Source organism: Diospyros lotus, chromosome 5 (assembly GCF_014633365.1).
Source record: "Diospyros lotus cultivar Yz01 chromosome 5, ASM1463336v1, whole genome shotgun sequence".
Taxonomy (NCBI): Eukaryota; Viridiplantae; Streptophyta; class Magnoliopsida; order Ericales; family Ebenaceae; genus Diospyros; species Diospyros lotus.
Window position 1 is genome coordinate 37,146,938 of NC_068342.1, and position 10,447 is coordinate 37,157,384.

General features: G+C 31.2%; 1 non-coding gene across 1 annotated transcript; it reads right to left on the reverse strand.

Annotated features, from left to right (window-relative positions):
- Window positions 1-4,856: 4,856 nt before the first annotated feature.
- On the reverse strand, window positions 4,857-4,994 carry LOC127802922 (small nucleolar RNA snoR83). The gene has a single exon (XR_008023372.1). It is a non-coding gene; the product is annotated as a small nucleolar RNA snoR83 (small nucleolar RNA).
- Window positions 4,995-10,447: the final 5,453 nt, after the last annotated feature.

Genomic DNA, 10,447 nt, shown 5'->3' on the forward strand with positions numbered 1-10,447 from the left:
GAGCATCACATGCTATGTGGTATATGACTCACCACCATTTACCATTAGTATCTCATGCTAATTAAAGTAATAAACTTATGTCTTGGTCTATAATTAATTAATCAGAGTCCTCATCTAAAAAATCTAAGGACTAAGAACATTTAAAAATCATGTTGCTAGAAAACTCATCACATATTTCTAACAACTTAAGAATGAGATCTTTAACAAAAAATCTAGGGACTCATTCATAAAAAAAATTAAAGAGTAATAAATGAAGATAAACTTTACAAATTATTATATACAAAGATACATCAAATGTTATATGCTTGTTAAACGTCATCAAATCTACCATTAGGGCATAATACTAACAATATCTTACTTGCACTAATGCTAATTTACATCACATGAAAACATTTGCACGAATGCACGATCGCCAAATTTCTAATACACATCTTATTAGGGTGGCGATCTAGTTATGACTAAATCATAGCCTTAGTCGGTGGGTCAGTAACATTATTTACTAAAGTTATTTTCGACATATGCAAATCTCCATGTGCAATTATATCACAAAGAATGTGAAACCGACACTCTATATGTTTGAATTTTTTATGAGGCATGAATTCTTTAGCTTGTATAATAGCCCCATTGTTGTCGTAATATATTGAAATCAATGATTGAATGAACAAAACTACTTCCAATTCGGAGATAAACTTCTTTATTCAAACAATTTTCTTAGCAGCATCACATGCCAGTACATACTCGATTTCAGTAGTGGAATTCACAATTATTAAGTACTTTAGAATATGTTTAACCGCTATCCAGCGACGCTCACTAGGATTTGATTGATATCTACTAATAACACTCGTCATGTATGTGATATTAGGTCTCATACTTATCCACAGAGGGCTGCTACTGAGTAACCCGAGTAACCCTCACTCAGCCAACCAATTACCGAGTGACCTTTCCTTAACCATTTAGCTCATCCCAATCCACTTTGATCTGGCCTCATAATGTGCTTACCCAATGTATCACAAGCCCATTTTATCATACTTGGACTCTTTATCGGACATAACAATATTGTTATTGTTTGACAATTTTAATTTGTCTTTCTTCCTTTCTCTCTTATTTCATATAATGTAATAATGTTTGGCAACTCCAATAAAAATTAAAAGTTCCTAAATACTTAGTAACCTCACAAAATTTCAAAAATCACTTAGCCTTACATACCATGGGCTAAGTTTGGGTGCACCCTAATTTCTTTATTAAGAATGTTTACTTTGTTTAAAAATTAAAAACCTAAATAAGACTAGTTTGACGTGTTCTCTCTTTATCTTTGATGCTGAAATCATGTATAACCATTAACAAAGAAATAATAAATAAGTTAATAATTGTAAAATAACAGTAAAGAACAGTGTCTAATGAAAATTAATCAAGAGGTAGTCACTTCTTGCATCTTTTACACTTGTGCAGGTCTAGTTTGATAAAAGACTCCATACTACTTCCAGAGTTGGATGAAATTATGTTGTTTGTTATGTGAGACATATAGTCAATAATTTTGGGTAAATATTCATTTGTTTTGAGTGAATTTTTCATTTGTTGTTGCTGTATTAATTGCACTATAAGAATTGTTCTCAGTATGTATATGTATATGTATACATATAATACACAAGAAATATATCATTGTCAAGATGAGTTTATTGTTGTTTCTCTCAGCTTGTAAATAAAATGAAAAAAATCCTATTTCATGTTAGATATTTAAATGTGAGATAATAATTAATCACTCGGAGCAAATTCAATTAATACAATCATCTAATGTTGAAGAATAATGCTAGAAGCTCTTCAGAGTATAGATCAAATAGTTGGACCACGATAAATTAGGATTCACACCAATAAGTCGTGGATTCGATTTCTTGCTCTGCGTAATGAAATAAAATTTCTACCTACGATTTACCTCTTTTGTCGAAATTGAGGATACAAGCAACGAAAGATTGTGCAAAAACGTTAATCCCATGAATAATGCTAAAAGTCATCACTAATGATATTGTACTTAGAGGAAGAGATAGATAAAGAATATAATAATACATGATTGTTTATCGTCTCCTTTAATGAAGAGGTGTCACATTATTTATGATAGTATCATCAGTGAAGACCCCTAATATTATTTAATGTTAAAATGTAATCATTTATTAGATGCCAAGCTTGGTTTGAAGAAGACTTCGAGCCCATATCCACACAAAAAATTGTTCCATAACTAGCTCAGTATCAATTTTGCAAAATTACTCAAAAATAATTTATTTTATAAAACCAAACAGACAAACACTTACTTCTTACTTTTCATGAATCACAAGAACAAACTATTTTTGTATAGATTTAAGGGGAGAATGAAAGATATACAATCATCTCTCATTAAAATAAATATTTTTAAAATGAAGAATGAAGGAAGATCAAATGAACATAATCTTCCTTACCTTCTCACTCATACTCTCAAAATGTGGGGCAGAAGGAATAAAAAAAATTGTCTTTTAAATAATCAAATCTCCTAATCTTTTACTTTTTAAACTTTTATGTTATGAATTTCTTTTCAAGTATATCTTCCAAATAAGGCGTCAATCCCTTCCCTTCCCCTCCCACTCCCTCTCCACACCTTTTCTTTTTCCATCCCCTTGTTTTAAATAGGCTAAACTCATTTTTTTTACCTCATGAACTTTAATAAAAAGTCTATTCATGAACTTTAAATCTAACATTAAATACTTAATTTTTATAATTTATAATAATGTATAAATTACGCAAGATGAGTTGGAAAAAAAAAAAAAAACCAAATCAATCATTCATTTCACTTTTTGTTTCTTGTCTCTCCTGACTTTCAATCAACCCGTTTTTCAATCAACCCAAAAATAAGAACTAAGGGCTTGTTTGATAGTTATTTTTTTTCTTGAAAAAAGAGATTTTTTCCATCTAATTTTTTATTTGTGTAGTGTTTGACAGCCAAAGTTTTTCATGGAATTCATTTTCCCATTTCTTGTCACTTGATAGTTTTTTTCTTCAAATCAAAGGAATCAAATTCCTTAGGGGGAGGAGCTCCAATTTTCCAAGCAATTGAGACAGCAACCCACTGTGCTCACATCTTCATCTCTTTCAACTTTCATGGAAGCAAATCTACAGCGAGAGGGATAGGAAGCGAACGAGAAAGAGGGCAAGCGAGCGAGAGAGGGCAAACGAGCGAGTAGGTCAACAACGGTGAGCGACGACCAGTGGGTGAGGCAACAAATCTGTATGTATGTGTGTGTATATATATAATATATATATGTGTGTATATGTATATGTGTGCGAACGAGGAGGGCAAGCAAATGAGAGAGAGGGCGAACGAGCGAGTGGGCCAACAACGGTGAGCAACAACGAGTGGGTGAGGCAACAGATCTGTATGTATGTATGCATATATATGTGTGTGTATATATATATTTATGTATATATATGTCTGTGTATGTAGAGATAGAGATAAAGAATTTTCAATGTTGATATATATGTGTATCAATGTGCGTATATATATATATATTATTTTTCATAGAAAATAATGTCTATCAAACACAAAATGTCAAGAAAATGACCAAATTCTATGAAAACTATTACCAATCAAACACCGAAAAAAAATAATATTATTTTCCAAGTAAAAAATTATACCAATCAAAACAAGTTAAACTTTCAATTTTCAAGAATTTATTTTCACATAAATTCAATTCCCTAAAATTCATTTTCTTTCCACTCAAATCTCACTCTTACAATCAAACGCACTCTAAGTCTCCCATTGGTTGTTGACATGTTATCATCTCAACTAATGCCAACCATTTTTCTTTATTTCGATTAACAACACTCGTGAATCTCAATTGATTCACTCTTTCCCTTTATCCAACTATGACCCGCAACCAACTCACCCTTTTCTTTCTTAATTGATGATATGCAACCAATCCATCCTTGTGTATATATATATATATATATGTGCATATCAATCTATGTATATATATTTTGTCATTGTACACGTGTTTAATGACAAGTCTATTATACAAATGTAAATTATAAAAACTAAATATTTAATAAATTAAATTTGAAATTCAAAGGATAACAAATTTTCATGTAAAGTTCAGAAAAAGAAAAAAAATAGTTGGCATGGCTTTTAAGCCATGAGAATACCTTACTTGAGGAATTACTAGTCTACATTTGACACCACAAAATGCTTAGTACTAGTAAATCCCAATCCCCGACCATCTGTATTTTGCATTTTCTCTGTTATCCTGTTCCCCTGGATCTACCGCCATCGTCCACTACCACCATCTGTGACATCTCCCACCGCCACCGCCATATCTGCCACCGTCTAACTCTTTCCCCGTCTTTACTTTCACTTCCCCTCTTTGCAAGCCCTCTCTTTCTCAAAACCCCATTGTCGGGGTTAACTCGTGCCGTGGTGGCAATATAATTTTATATATACACAAAAATATATAAAAATATCGATTCAAAATGCCACAAGCCGGACGAAGAGAAAAATAATTCTCTTCATTTTCTCCATCAAACCTCAAAACAAGCCTTCGATTCCCTTTCTTTTATATATCCTTTCATCCCCCCTCCCTTTCAAACCTCCAACCAACATATTTTCCAACTAAATACAAAACTCATTACAAAAAATTACAACTTAAAGACAAAACAGTAACAAAAAGCAATCCAGAGTACACTGTTTTGTTGCCAAATCCTGTGCAAAACTTTGCCTGAGATTGCTGGATCAAGAATTGAAAGGAACGGCGAAAATCAACCAAAAATAGGAAGAAGAAAACATCAATTTGAATAAGCAGCGAAAGAAAACGCACGAGTCAACTAGCAATCCAATCTACGAATGTATGGTAAAGCTACTAGTAAACGCCCTCTTGGAAATTACTGAAAGGTGTTTATCAGCGAAACTTTCCACTGGATCTGTGTTCGCCTTCCATGAATCAGATAAGCACGACTAAGTGTCCAGCTTTATCTGGGATTATGAAGGCATACTGCATATACATACCTGTCGTCTCTAACCTATGTAATACAGAACCAGCCAGCAACAGAGAGAGATAGAGAGAGAGGTGTACATTCGAAGACCGATAAGGCCTGGGGTTTAAGAAATCGAGATCGGAAAATTAGGGGTTCACGTCGGGCTGGTGCTGCAGACGGCTTGATTTATAGAGTATTTATAGTGGCAAAACCCTAGCCTGTGCAGCCATATTTTCGGTATATTTTTAAGGGTAAATTACTCCCACGCCCTTGTGATCTGGAGCTTTTCCTTAGCCTCCGCCCTCCGGTGTAATTTGCTTTTAATAAAAAAATATATATATCTTTTTACTTTCTCTTTATTAATATTAATTAAAATTAAATTAGATATAATTAAATTTTAATTTTCTATTTAATAAAAAATTAAATAATGTATCTTGGGCTAATCTTGTCTAGTCTTCGTAGGTTTCGTTGTCAATCACCGTTGATGAGTGAAAATAAGATTAATATAATTTTAAAAATTTAAGAAATATTCATGCGAATCAATTATGAGTATAATGTTATCTAATTTTTAATTTTAATTGTTGTGTGGAGTCAGAATTTTGATTAGGAGAACTTAAATACAAAAAATATAATTTTAAAAATATAATAATAATAATAAAATATAATAATTCTTTATGACTTTTCATACTAAAAATTACAATTGTTCAATAACGTTGTTTTAATTATTTGAATCTTTAAACTCGTCATAACCATGAAAGGTTAGTTTTTACCGTAGAAAAAATCAAACACAATCAATTGATTCATTCAGATGAATTCAATAATCACATAGTGTTTGTTCTAACTATCTGAAGAAAACTCTCTCAATATTTTGTTATTGATCCATTAAAATTTTATAATTGTTTTGAGCTTAATTATGTGCATTATTAGCATCTCCAACATGAATTTAAAGTCTATCTTTTTTTTAAAAAAAAAATACTGAACTATTCTTTCACAAAAGAATCACCATCTCCTAATTCTCCATTATTTGTTTTAAAAAGATAACGGTATAAGTAAAATGCAACATCTTTACTTATACTATATTCCAACCAATTATCAAATTTATTGAACGAAATTGGAATAAATCGTCTTGATTTTGAGGCTGACACAGATCTCTTTACAAGTAAATTATTCTAATTTAATTTCAAAAATTAAGATTGTAATATATTATTGTAGTTCTTAACTCGAGATCTATAAGAAGTTAAGCAACATCAATTTGTTCAATACTTACTTTGTTAATTTGTTTATTTTCTTCAATATAAATTTCTTCCATATTTGTTTTCTTTACTTCACAAATTTCTTTAATACTTAACTTTATTTGCATTGTCATTGTAAAAAAAATAAAATTATGAGCAAATTATAAAAATATTATAATGGTAACAATTGGGCCATAATACTTGCTTTCTTCAATATTTATTTTTTATTTTTATTAGTAAAATATAATTTTTTTTAGTAAAATATAATTTTTTTATTTCTAGTAGTATATTATTGTAAAAAAATAAAATTAAAAAAAATCAGGCCCAATGAGGGCAGTTGGGCCTCACGGGTACTCTCAATATAAATTATTATTTTTTTATTAGATTTAAGCCTTTGGTACCTTAACTTTATTATTATTATTTTGATAAGAACATTTTACTTTTAACTTGCTAAGATGAATTTTTTCTCTTATAAGATTTTTTATAAGTTAATGGGTTAAGTATTTGTTGTATTACTCAGAATTTGGGAAGAACAGAAAGCCTTTACAAGCAAGAAATGTTACATCCAGATATAGAGTTTTTCTAAACAATAAGGCTCTTTCCAAAGAAAGGGTTTTTTCGAGCACGAGGTCTCTTTCCTAGAAGCATATTCTTTTTAAAGAGAGAGTTTTTTCAGGCAAGTATATTCCTTCCAAAGAAAGTTTCTCTAGAGAGAGAATTCTCTCTTGGCAATAAGTTGCTTTTAAGAGAGAGAGAGATTCTTTTTGGGCATTCTAACTCTCCCAAGGCAGATCAACCTTCCTCAAGATGTGCAATACATGGCCCCTCGAGATCTTAGGGATGAAGCACACGCGTCTCTCTTAAATCATTAGAATTCATGCCTTATAATCCAGTTACAAGACTCAAAAAGAGACTTCCACATTCAATAAAATCAAGACACGCTTGATGCATTCTAAATGTTGTTTATCTGCAAATACATCCGATACCGATACTAACTTAAGCATCATAGGGTCATCGCGGGCAAAGGATCCCCACAAACCTTCTAACCTCTTGTTGGTATTGACAATGATCCAGAGAAAGATGAAGCACTAATCCTTCCCAGAAGAAATCAGTTCTTCCCGAAAGCCATCCAAATCCTTCCCAAAAGAAAACAATTATTCCTGGAAGCCATCCAAGTCCTTCTTAGAAGAATAACATCTTTCCAGAAGCTGAATGCCTCCTTCTTAGAAGCCATTTGTTCGAAAGCAAGTCTTAATCGGAGAAGTATTATTTCCAGAGAGACCATCTTCTTCGGAGTAGTACTTTTTTCTGGGCCAGCTCATCCCTGAAGATACAATCCTCTCAGGTGACCTAGTCTTCTTGGGTGACTCAATCCTCTTAAGAGACCCAGTTTTTTTTTAGAGACACAATTCTCTTGAGGACACAACCTTCTCTCCGAGGACATTTCCACTTCCCTCAGTCCAACCTCTCAAAGCCAATTTCTCTACAAATATCATCGACCCAAGTCAACCATAGATATTCAGTAGCCCTTCCCACATTATAAATATTGATTGTTGTATTTTGACAACAACAATATTAATATGCAATAAAGTTAAAAAAAATTATAATAAAAAATAGTATTAATGTTACTTAAACAATATGATCATCAAAATAATACATTATCGCTATTAGAAAGAACATCAGGTAAATCTACCAAAATTGTTATCGCTGTTGTAATGAATATTGAATATCATGTAAATCTATTGAAATCCTTATATTTTTCACCATTTTTACCAGAGTTTTTATACTCAACCCTACACACACACACACTTCTTTAGTCTCATAGGGTAGTGTTTGTTAACCAAGATATAGGCTGAAAAAAATTAAAATATAAAAAGCATTCCAGACAAAAAGTGTTTTTCATTGTGTTTGTTAAATTTATATCTGGCAACTCTTGAAAAAGAAGTTATGTGACTTCTTATTTGAAATTTTTCAAATAAATTTATTTTTCCCCCTTTCAGATAAATTTATCTTAGACTTTACAAATAAGAAAAAATGATCCATATGCCTTACAATGCATTCCAAAAAATTTAACAAACAGTCTGATAAAAAAATTGAAATGCTTATTATCTTTATCTTGATCATTTTTTATATTAGTCCGAAAAATATTCAAATATTATCTTAACACAATCTTATCTTGTTCATTTTAACAAACGCTATCTAGATGAAAACTGGAATAGGAGGAATCAACTCATTTATTTGGGATTGGAAGAATGTTATCCATATTCTTTTTGGTAGCGTTTATTAAAATGAATAAGATAAAGTTACGTCAAGATAAGATTATAATATTTTTTAAATCAAGATATGGAATGATTAAGATAAGGTTAAAAAGTATTCTAAAATTTTCATCAAACCATTTGTTAAATTTTTTGGAATATACTGAAGGGCATATTCATCATTTTTTCTTATTTATAAGGTGCAATATATGCTTATCTAGATAGGGGAGAGATAAGTATATCTAAAAAATGTCAGATAAGAAATCATGTGATTTCTTTTTTAAAGATAGTCAAATAAGTTTAATAAATATATTAAAAATGATAAAAATTTAAAATATTTTTTATATTTTATTTTTTTATGTATATTTTAATTAACAAATATTATCATAAACAACAAGCGCATGTCGATGGAGAAAGGTCAAAAAGGAGCGCGTAAGAGGATGGGGCTAACTTTCGTGTTAGCATTAACTTATTTGCGGGGGGGGAGGGGAGAAGATGCTTATCCCCGATTGACAAATGGAAAACAACACATAATAGTCATAAAGACAAACGGTCTTTATCAGGGTGATGGAGACCCAATTAGACAAAGAACAGATGCCTGGTGATGGAAATGTCTTATCCATCGTCTCTTGATTGGAGACAAAGGTATCAATGATCCTATGTTAGGCGAAATCCCTCTAGATGGATAGAATTAGAATGGACAGAATTCTTTGTAATTATCTTACCCTGACCCAGTATTTTCCTTGATTTTGACTGATAAACTGTTTAATCTGATGTTGATATCCAAATTCCAGAGAAAGCTTGCAGCCTTGGCATAATTTGACATGTTGTGAGATTTTCTTCCTAGAATTGTCTCAGTTGAGTAGTTATCTGTCTCAACATTTCCAACCCAATGAGATTCCTCTTTCTCGTGGTGGTACCCAAATAAAAGAGGAGGATTGAATTAAATAGTTGGCCGTCAGCATTAAAATTATTGGACTTTCAATCTCGATTCTATACAAAATTTTAGAGTTAAATTTTTTACAAAATGAGATTAAAGCTTGTGATTGTTGTTGTATAATTATAAGTCTTAATCTCATTACTCATTAGGTGAGATTGGTTACATAAATTATAGAACTCCAACCATTGTTATCCACAGTGATTCCATCATGCAGTTTCTGTCATGTTAGAGGGATTCCCTAAGTTTTACTTGATTTTCCTTTTTTTATTTACTATAAAGTACAAATTTCTTCCATTTCATTTCACTTGCCTCACGATTGCTTCTAACAGTCTTCTTAAAATATCCAAATCTTCAATAAGTATCACTATAATCTTAGACAACACAATAAAATCATCTCATTTCAGCTCTGGCTGGTTAGAATGTTAAGATTGCTTGTCTTAGTATCATTTACACTATTCTATCCATTCATTTTTGGGAAGGAAAAGTTTAGAGTCTGTTTTCTTTGTTATTTTCAAATGGTTTTTCATTTTCAATTTTTTAAAATGCATTTACTTACTTATTTTCAAAAATATATTTTCTAAAACACACACAAAAAAATTATACTGAAAACTCAAAACGCTGAAATTATGTTTTGGCTGTTTTAAGCCAAAACAGTCCCTGAATTCAAAAACGGAAAACACTCCAGTCCTTCTCTTCCTTCTCTTCATTCTCTCTTCTCTCTGAATTCTATCAAAAAATGATAAGACAGTGGCAATTTGAAATTCTATGTCAAGAAAAATTCCCAAATCCACATGCTTCCACAATTATGGTAATCAAACAATGAATTAGGAGTTTCAAATTCCAAATAAGAAGGTCAAATGACCCTATCCACACGCAAACCTAAGAAAATTCTGCCCCTACAACACTACTTTTTCCGGGAATTCTGGCCAACATCAGTAAAAGAAGCAATTTGCATGGATAGCAGTATATAGACATATATATATATATAGAGAGAGAGAGAGAGAGAGAGAGATTCAAGAATTCAAAGAAGC